This window comes from Glycine soja, chromosome 11 (assembly GCF_004193775.1).
Source record: "Glycine soja cultivar W05 chromosome 11, ASM419377v2, whole genome shotgun sequence".
NCBI lineage: Eukaryota > Viridiplantae > Streptophyta > Magnoliopsida > Fabales > Fabaceae > Glycine > Glycine soja.
In genome coordinates this window covers 49,354,808-49,365,379 of record NC_041012.1, presented here as the reverse complement: position 1 = coordinate 49,365,379, position 10,572 = coordinate 49,354,808, and the positions used below count along the sequence as shown (strand labels likewise).

Here is a 10,572-nt window from a genome sequence, read left to right as displayed (position 1 = left end):
CCGATATGTTGCCTTTATCTGCATTTGCACCTGCACTTTAAGTACTCGGTTTCTCTGTTGTGACATATAAATAATATAACTATGTCAGTTGAGGACTGAAGAGATCAATATATTATTATATAATATGGGAATAGAGGGACCGAGAACGAGGTGCAGGTGCATCTGCAGGTGAATGCCATATTGGATTATTGGCCATGGTTTAACTTTATATACTCAAGCTATTTGTTTGCGTTCAGTGGCTAGCTTCTGTTGTTGCAGCTGCTTGTGCTTCCAAGTTTTTTATTATAAAGGGTAAGACATATCATTGCCTCTTCTTTGAATTTGAATATACATGTACGGTCCATTTTGCTCCTTGAGCTCTTCTATATATGATCCATATCTCCTTCTTAATGTACTACAACATGTGATATTTTTTGTGGTATATAGATACACACGCACACAGACACAGTTCCTATGCAGATCTAGATCCATGTACGCACGGAGGGTGGAATCCAATCCGTAATTAACGTTCAAATTTTGACAAAGGTAGAATGAGTTTCTAACTCAGCTAGCTAGCTGGCACAGCACCCTTAGTCAGAATTAATGTTTGAATGATATTAATTATGTTCTGTAAACCTACTTGCTTCCTTTTCCCTATCAACTGTTTCCAGATTTATACCCAGAATTAATTAACTAGAAAAAATTAGTCAAATTAAAGGTGTTATTTTATCCAAAATTTGACCACAAAAGTTTTAACAATTATAACGTGTACTGGAGGCAGGCTAAGAACCGTTACTGATTTTGTCTGATTGTCTGAATGATTCTGCAAAATTTATCTGCAGAAAGTCATGGAGAGGACTTGAGAGTTCATCCCCTTTTTCCTTCCCATTCTTAGCGTATTATAGTTATGAAAATGACACGAGTCAATTAATTCTTATACCCACTTGTTTGCTATGCTTTATTTGGATATTTTCATGAAATGGAAATGATGGAACCCTCAGTTGCTTTTCAGCCGATGATTTTCATCAAATTTCTTGAATGCACATGTGATCAATTAACTTGATCAAGTTCTATCTCATCTTCGAGATTATTCCAGCTTCGGAATCTATACTTTTCACTTCTTCTAAAGCCCATTTACTCCCTGTCCCATATGGTATAATATATAAAAGATTGATAAAAAGAGAGAAAACTTGTGAGAGAGCGTATTATGCCCTAGTGGCAGTTAGTGATAAAACAAACTGATATCATATGAGAATACAATTTACATGTAGTAATTAATTTGAACAGGCTTACGCATGAAACAAGGTGGTATTGGCTTCTTCTTTTAGCTTGACGATCTAAGAACTGTACGTACACAGCTTCAGTTGAATACCTTCTTTTGGGGTATGGTTGAATTAAAATTAATTTACATGTAACATTTTTTTTAAAAAAAATATCGAATGATGGTATTTTTTGAATTGATTTTCATTTAGGGATAAATCTTAAAAATGGATAGGACTCTGTAAACAAAAGTTGTAAGTTTTTATACCACTTCAGTTTTAGAAAATGTGATCATGTAGTTATAAGTTTTACAAAGATTTTGCTAGGCTTTTTGAATTGAGGGTAATTTTCAAAATTATTAAATGAAAAATACTTTTTAAATTAATTTTCATTTAGAAATAAGTTTTAAAAATGGTTATGATTTTATAAATAAAAGTTGTAAAATTTTACATGACTTCAATTTTAAGAAAGGTGATCTTGCAACTAGAAGTAGTATATCGATTTATGACTTTTGTTTGCAAAATCATAATTACATTTACAACTTATTTTTAAATGAGAATTAATTTGAAAAGAAATCCCATTTGATAATTTCTCAAAAAAAAAAACTCGGAAATGATAAAAAAAAGCCCAGCAAAATCTAGAAAAAGGAGAGTAGAAAGGTTTAGAATCAAATCTCTATGCAGAAAGAATTGAAGGCGCGCGGTGTAACTCAACTTTAGGATAAAGCGGATACGATGGTTCAAATCTTAACCAATCAAAGGGGTCAGTTCAGCACTAAAGTATGCACATTGCCAAATAATTGTATACCCCTTTTAATAATATAAAACTACAAAATCCAGATTTCCATACTTTTGCTATTAAGATGTATATTTAGCTTTACAGATAATTTACATGCCTTTGCTTATTGATGTACTGGGGTTATGCAGTATTATGGTCTCTGTGGCCTTAATACATAGTAACATCTTTGTATTGCTTGTTTTTTATATCACTGGTACCATTTTATTAATATAATCTTTGTTTGCTGATAAAAAGAAAAGATTTTGCTACACTGGCCGACTAATCACCACTAAATAATTATTTCTTTTTACTCTAAACAGGGTTTGCTGACATTTGCCATTTACATATATTGAATCTGCCTTCCTTCTTTAAATTGAGATGTTGGTATTCTACAAGGAAAGAACTGAAGACACATGAAAAATTATAGTACGATTTTGGTGTAGTGGTGATTTTTACTTTTAAAAGCAACAGCAATTGGGTTCGATTGTGCTTGTGTGCATATTGGGCTGTGTTTTACTGAGGTCCTTATACCCTTTATCTAGCTGGCCCTTTTTTCTTCTTCTCATTTTCTTTCCTTTGGGAATGGTCTAGTAGCTAGCTTTAGACATCAGAACAAAGATAAAAAAACTTCTCACCAAAAAAGAATCAGAACTAAAACATAAATGGGAGAAACTAAAGTAGAACTGTACAACTATTATTTGGGGTGTATCGTAAATGGAAGGAAATGAAATAAGAAAAAAAATAACAAATATGATAAATAACGTGATAAAAAAATAGAGAAAAATAAAAAATAATGAAGTGAAAGTGAGATAAAAAGAAAAAATAACTGTACTATTTATATTTATAACAAATGATGAAGATATGTCTATCCTTATCGGCTCATAAACCTATATCTCTATTTATATTTTTTTATATTAAAATTTGGATGGATTTTCCCTCCTCATTTGCTTTTAGGAGAGTGAAGATGTACAGTCATATTTGTATAATAAAAGAAATGTTTGATAGAGAAAAAATATAAATATAATAAGATTTATGATATAGTATGAAGAGAGAGATAGAGAGATAAGATATGATGGTGAAGTGTTTAAAATAAATAGATATTTATATATCATTGCTCAATAAAAAAAAAATGAAAGAGGAGAATAAATTATGATAAAATAAAATGATGTAAGATGATGATTAATTAAAATAAAGAGAAAAAACAAGTAAAAGTACAAGTTTAGTAATGATGCACTAATAATGTAATCATCTAATCATAAATTACAATATGATTTTTAAAATAATTTTATAAAAGTTAATAGATTTATTATAAATCATTTTAATTTTTCTTTAAAAATATTATGCATATATAAATATATCATAATTCTTTCCTTTAAATAGGATGAACATACGCCACTTATACAGATATATCATTACTAAAATCGGTCCCAAATCTTTAATGATTTGAGTGTATCACTACTTCACTGGCACCCTTCTCTCTCAATCCCTTTCACTAGGGATTTCATATATAGTGGGCCATGAGAGCAGGCCATTGTACATGTTGATGCACCAATATGTTACCTGTATCTTGTATATCTGCATTTGCACCTGCACTTTAATTTGCTTGGTTTCTCTGTAACATAAACAAGAGAAAGTGAGGATGAGAAGAAATATTTTATGTAGGAGTAAAGTGACCAAGAACAAAGGTAAGGTGCAGGTGCCTCTGCAGATGAATGCCATATTGGATTTGATTTAACTTTACTGATGAAGATGAAGCTGTTTGTATGTGGTTAGTACTTAGAAGCTACTGTGGTTGCGGCTGCATTTTTATCTTTTTTTCAAGTATAAAGGTTGGATTATATTAAGGGTAATAAGGTCATCGGAGCTTTAGATATACAAGGTCCCTTTTTTTCCTTTACCTTCTATGTCTCTCTTAATGTACTGCAAGATCGATATACTATGTATGCACACACACGCAAACACAGTTCTTATGCAGATCTAGATCGACATACGGAGGTGGAGTCGAATCCCTAACTTTTTAAAATTTAGAATAGGGAGTAGAATGGGTTTCTAACTCAGCTGGCATGGCCCTTAGTTGTTATTGAGTTGTGAATGAAGTATATGTTTTGTTAACCAATCTATGAAGTGTTTGCGCCCCAAAATTTCCAAGAATAAATTAGAAAAAGGAGTCTGATTAAATTAATCATTGGTTCTGAAGGGGTTCCAGCCATCCAAAATGAGCATGAGGAATGAGGACACTACGCGTCCAGGAGGCTAAGAACTGTTACTGATTTAATTAGAGGTAATCCTTTTTCCTTCTCATTCTAAGCTTTTTATACTTATGAAAATGACACATTTCATTAATTCTTAAAACCACTTGTTTGCTATGCTTTTGAAAAAGTTGCACCAGTACTCCCTTTATATATATATATATATATATATATATATATTCAGGAATGAGAAATGATGGAACCCTCACTTGTTTTTCAACCTATGATTTTTTGCGTGAATGAACATCTGATCAATTAACATGATCATTTAATTAAACAGCTTTGGAATCTGTACTGATCTTTTCTTCACAACCCCGTTAACTCCCACCCAATTCCCACTCCCAAATGAAAGAATATATATAAAAGATTGATAAAAAGATCGAAGAGGAAACTTGTGAATTGTGAGAGAGCATATTATGCCCTAGGGTCAGTTGGGATGTGAAAAAAAAACTGATTTGGATTAAATCGGATTATAATCGAATCTAAATTGAATTTTTTTTTAATGAATTCAAGAAAAAAAATGTTTATTATTTTCAATTCATTTAAATATATTTTTATTTGAAAAAATATTTTAAAAACTAATTTGAAATTATTCACCTCATTGAATTGATTAAAATAATTTAAAACTAATTTGATTTAATTTTTTTATCGAATTACTTTTTCACACCCCTATAGTCGATGGTAAACAAACTGATACCATATGAATAAGAATCCAATTTAGTAATTTTGATCTAATATGCAAGAAACAAGGTGATATAGCCCAATTCTCTTTGCTTATTGACGATCTAATTAGAACAGTCATATATATATAGCTTCTCTTGGGGTATGGTTGAAATTGAACCCGCATACACTGATACACTGACCCCAGTTAAATGATTCCATATATATAATATTAATATATGTATTTTGCTTAGAATTGTGCACAATATCTAGAAGACTCTGAATGTCAGGAACATATAAGATATCAGAAATTGAATGTCAGGAACATATAAGGACTAATATCAGGAACATATAAGATATCAGAAATATATTTTAAACACGTCAAACTTTCAATAGCAACGACACTGCTCCAAACAAGGTTGTTCTTACCTTTGACTTTTCCTGTTGACCCTCTCTGTGATTTTTGATTTGGGCAACCGTTGAATTAAACAATAAGGGTGGAACTTCATACACTTAATGACTTCCCATAAATCACAAGTATCAAGATAGACTTCCATTTTAACAATCTAGAGGTGATAATATTTGTCATCCAACACTGGAAGTGAAATTGGAAGGAATGAACCTTCTAGATTCAGAACTCTGAAGTGTGTTTGTGTTTAAGAATTATGAGTAGGTTCACTCAATCTCACAAATCCCTCCTATGAGAGCTCTAGATATCAATTTGTTGTTTTATGAGAGGAAAATAAATAAATAAAGAGAGATATCTATTATTTTATTGAAGCAACTATATACAAAGAGCACAAAGCATAAATGATATATACATCCTTTATTTGTAGGGATAATAGCATAATTTTAAATTTAAAAACAGAATCATAGCTCCTAATATCTCCTAATATTTTAAATTTAAAATTAAAATTAAACTCCTAAAAATTAAGAAATAGGTTGCAGCTGTTATGACACATTTGCAACAGATTTTCATATCTTTGCCACTAAAAATTTTGTTACATTAGCCGAAATCACCACTAAATAATTATTTCTTCCTAATCCAAGCAGGGTTTGCAGACAATTATACGTGCTGAAGCTGCCTTTGTTGACTTGAATACCTTCTTTGCAATGTTGGTATTCTAGTTCTAGACAAATGAAACTGATGAAAACACATGGATGGCATGAATTTCAATAAATAAGTCCCAGTTTCGAAGTCTTCATCGGGGATGATGAATTGAGATAATCGAGGATTGATTTGTTATTCTCACTGAATATCAAATTCCTGGTTTTGATGGTAGAGTCTTGATTTTTCCAGCAAACGATCATTATATATTGAACACGACAGTACCTACATAATCGTTTTTTATTTTTTTATTTTACAATGGCCAGGCAGTTCTTAATTAACTACTCTATATAGAAAATTGCACATGTTCTGTTTCTGAACTTTACTTAGTTTTGTTTTTTTTGTATTCGTCAATTTATTTTTACTTAATTTGGTTGCGACAATCTTCTACGCAATGTGTGTGCCTGTTTATGTATTTGTTTACAACTTTTCGTAGTTCGAACTTGGAATTCCGATGAAATTTTAACACTTCAAATTCACAAGTGCATGGTATTGGGCAGAAGGGATGAAAAATCTGAAAAAATAAATGATGCGTGTAATTTTTTTTAGCTTACCGAAAGATATGGAGATGTATGACAGGGTTATATGTGAAATAAGTGTGAGCTGAAATATGCCCGAAATCAGATTGCGGCAGACTTAAATTTTATGCATCAAAAACTAATATACGAAAATTTTCTCTGTTGATTTTAGTCAAAGCTATTAGAAATAGCCAAGAAAAATACAACAAATCAATAATACAACACTTTTAGAGAAATATTTATATATATTAGGAGGAAGGAATTATTCTTCGTAAACACACATGCACGGTATGAATATAGTTGGTTAGTTTTTAGTGAAATTTTCATAATCCAAAATTTAATTAAACCAAATAACTTGAAGCCGGGCACATGATAGTTTTAAGAATTTTTTTGTGTTTGGAAGTGAAATTAATCCAAATTTTAAATGAATTTAAAACACCATACGACTTAATTAGATTTTTTTAAAATGGTAGAAATTTTAATTGGGAATTAAAGCGCCCTGAGCATATATAAAACTTCTTAACCTGTTAATAAGCTGGCTATTATACATGTTAATGCCGATATGTGCCTGTACCTGCTTTTGCACCTGCGCTTGGTTTCTGCAGGTGAGGAAGAGCAGAATCATGTTTAATAAAATAATTTCCAATTTTATTTTGGGAGTAGAAAGACCAATCTTTATTTTTTTTATTTTTTATAAATGAGTAGAGGGACCAATTAGCACCTGGTGTAGGTGCATCTGCATCTGTGCGCTGGTGAATCATAAATGCCATATCGGTTACTCAAGCTAGTTGCAGCTGCTAGTGCTTTCAAGTTTGGAAGGGTATGATCATTGTCTCTTTGGATATACACGATCGCTTTTGCTTCTTTACCTTCTATCACCATTTTAATGTACTGCAACTGATATCATTTGGATTTCACCTTACTAAAGTGAGGAAAGTATACTTTACAAAAGTAAAGTACAATAACAATTACTATTTACAAAATAAAAAATCAATGATTAAAATATAATTAATTTTAAATTTTGTCACATATATTTCATTTTATCGCAAATAACCATTGTTAATTTTCTAATAAACATTGGGAGTGTACTTTATCTTCTTTTAATTAAAGTACGTCTTCTAGCCAAATTCATTGTAGTGTATACACACATGCACATAAACAAACACAGTACTTACGCAGATCTTGGAAGTGGATGCATGGAGTCGAATCTTGGAGGCTAAGAAGCGTTACTAATTTAGAGTCCATTTTCTAAGTGATTCTCTGAAATTCATCTGAAGAAAGTCATATAGAGAGGACTTGAGAGTTCAACCCCACGTTCCCATTCTAATTAAGCGGTATGAAAATGACACGAGTTGTTTAATTCTTACAACCACTTGTTTGCTATACTCAATGAAAAGTGGTACTTTTACGCCCTTGGATGTATCCAGGAAAGAGAAATTAAATGATGGAACCCTCAATTGATTTTCAGCCAATGATTTTGAATTGCTTGAATGGGCATCTGGTCAATTAACTTGATCAAGTTTTATCTCATCTTTGAAATTATTCCAGATTTGGAATCTACACTTTTGTCTTCTTGTCAATCCCAATTACTCCCACCCAATTCCCAGCTTTGGAATCTATACGCAAAAGATTGATAAGAAGAGATAAAAACTTGTGAGGAAGCATATTAATTATGCCCTAGCTAGTGACAGTCAGTGATAAATCAGACTGATATGATGTAAGAATCAAATTCACATTAAGTAATTAATTTGAGGAGTCTTACGCATGAAACAAGGTGATATTGCCTAATTCTTTTGGCTTGATGACGATCTAAGAACTGTCAAATCCATTTATAACAATAAAGTAACTGCAGCAAAGCTTCAGTTGCATATGAACAAGTCGTATACACAGAAAATTGAGCTTTCAACCAATGGTCGATACCTCAAGGAGATTGTATCTGCGCATCAAAGTTGGGAGAATGATATATGCTGGGTCAAATTTTGCAGCTCGATCGGGTAGTGTGGTGAATATTGGAATCTATGGTTTTAGCTTCTTATATAAATTATGGGGTATATATGTATAGAATGATCGAGAAATTATTCTCAATTTCGCGTTGGCTTGTTATTCTTTGGTTAGTGCTTATTTATTCCCCGTGTTGGGTCATAAATACTCTCTAATCTTGGGCTCCAACCTTTAACTCCGTTTCCTTTTATATATATATATATATATATATATATATATATATATATATATATATATATATATATATATATATATATATATATATATATATATATATATATATATTGCAGATAAAAAAAATCGTATACACATACCTTTCAGTTGGATAAAGCTTCTTTTGGGGTATGGTTGAAATTGAACCTACTGCATACGCTGATCCGAGTAACAAGCTTCAATATATATCTCTTGTCTAGAATTCTGCACAATTTCTGGAAAAGTTACTCCTAGAAGCTTAATTACAACTAATATAGAAAATCAGGATGGTAGAAAAGTCAAGATCTACCAAACCGCCATACAGAAGGCAGTGTAACTAAACTTATTTTATATATAAGATAAAGCCGGATATGATGCTTCAAATCTGAACCAATGTCAGCACAGCATTAAAGTATGCATTGTTAAATTAATAATTGTATATCCTTACTTAATTTTTCTATCTTCGCTATTAAGATTTCGTTACACTAGCCGACTAATTAAATTAATCATAACTTCATAATTATTTCTTTTGAAGCTCTTGAACTTCATGTAATTTTGTCAATGTCCATTTTCGTTTACTTTAGTTGTGACAAGCTTCTACACAATTGTGTGTACGGGGAGGGATCTATTTTATAGAGATTGGGGCCAACTATCCCCACTAGAATTTTTTTTTACACAATATATATTTGTAGTTATAAATTATTTCTAAAAGTTAAAATATAGTTAAAACTTAAAAAATTAAGTTTTAATATGAGTTTTGTCCCAACTAATTTACATATGTGAGTATTAAACTCACAATTAAAAAATTCTAAATCCGTGTTACTGTGTTGCCAGTTTATATGTTGGTTTACAACTTTAATTTCTTAGTTCAAAATTGGAATTCCGTTGAAATTTTAACACAAGGAATTCAAAAGTGGGAAGGAGAAGAAGGAAGAAGGGATGAGAAGTCTTTAAAATTGATGCATGTCTTTTCTTTAATTTTTTGATAGTTTTTCGAAAAGATTTGATATGGATATCAGGATATGTATGACAGATAATTAATTATATGAGAAATAAGTGAGAGTTGATTGGCAATTTTCTCCTGCTTTGCTCATTTAATGGGTAAAAGTTTGTCTAAATTTTTAAAAATAATTTTAAATAAGTAGTTTTTTAAAAACATATTTTTTATAACCAGATAAAATTTATTTTTTGAAATAAGTCAAAAATTGCTTATTTTAAATAAAAACAATTTTAAAAAAACACATTATAAAAATATAAAATTACTTTTTTTTATTAAAACAAATACTTTTTAAAAAAAAAATAAACACAAACAGACTCACTCAATATCTAAGCTTAAAATTTAAAAAAAAAAATCCCGAAATCAGATTCTTGCCTACTTAAATTTTATGCATGACTCTATTCCTAATTTGCTCGCACTTGCCTACTAATGAGTTTTCTTCTAATTGAATTAAGTTGTAAGAAATAGGCAAGAATAACACAACAACTAATATAATAATTTTAGACATTTTTTTTATATGTGTAGAGGAAGGAGTTATTCATCATTCACACACATATTTTCTTTATTCATAAAAATCAAACATAAATATTTTTTTTTTACAATAACTCTTACATTTCTGTTTGACCACTAAGCTAGACCCTGTGGTTATCATTCACACATATATGAATGAATTTAGAGAGAGAAATTTAACTTTTAAGTAAATTTAAAATGTTATATATTAAACTAAATTTTTTTGAATATTAAATCTAAAAAAAAGTTTTAAATGGTGAAAATTTTATTGGGTTTTTTCTACAAGTAAAACAAAATAAATTTCAAATAATACATAGAGAA

The 10,572-nt window shown here is 30.3% G+C and overlaps 2 long non-coding RNA genes across 2 annotated transcripts; one reads left to right on the top strand and one right to left on the bottom strand.

Annotated features, from left to right (window-relative positions):
* On the top strand, window positions 1–6,413 carry LOC114375516. Its single transcript, XR_003658774.1, has 4 exons — window positions 1–291; window positions 427–525; window positions 4,214–4,297; window positions 5,979–6,413. It is a non-coding gene; the product is annotated as an uncharacterized LOC114375516 (long non-coding RNA).
* Window positions 6,414–7,559: 1,146 nt separating this feature from the next.
* LOC114373806 lies at window positions 7,560–8,726 on the bottom strand. Its single transcript, XR_003658463.1, has 2 exons — window positions 8,314–8,726; window positions 7,560–8,167 (listed from the first exon to the last, which is right to left on the bottom strand). It is a non-coding gene; the product is annotated as an uncharacterized LOC114373806 (long non-coding RNA).
* Window positions 8,727–10,572: the final 1,846 nt, after the last annotated feature.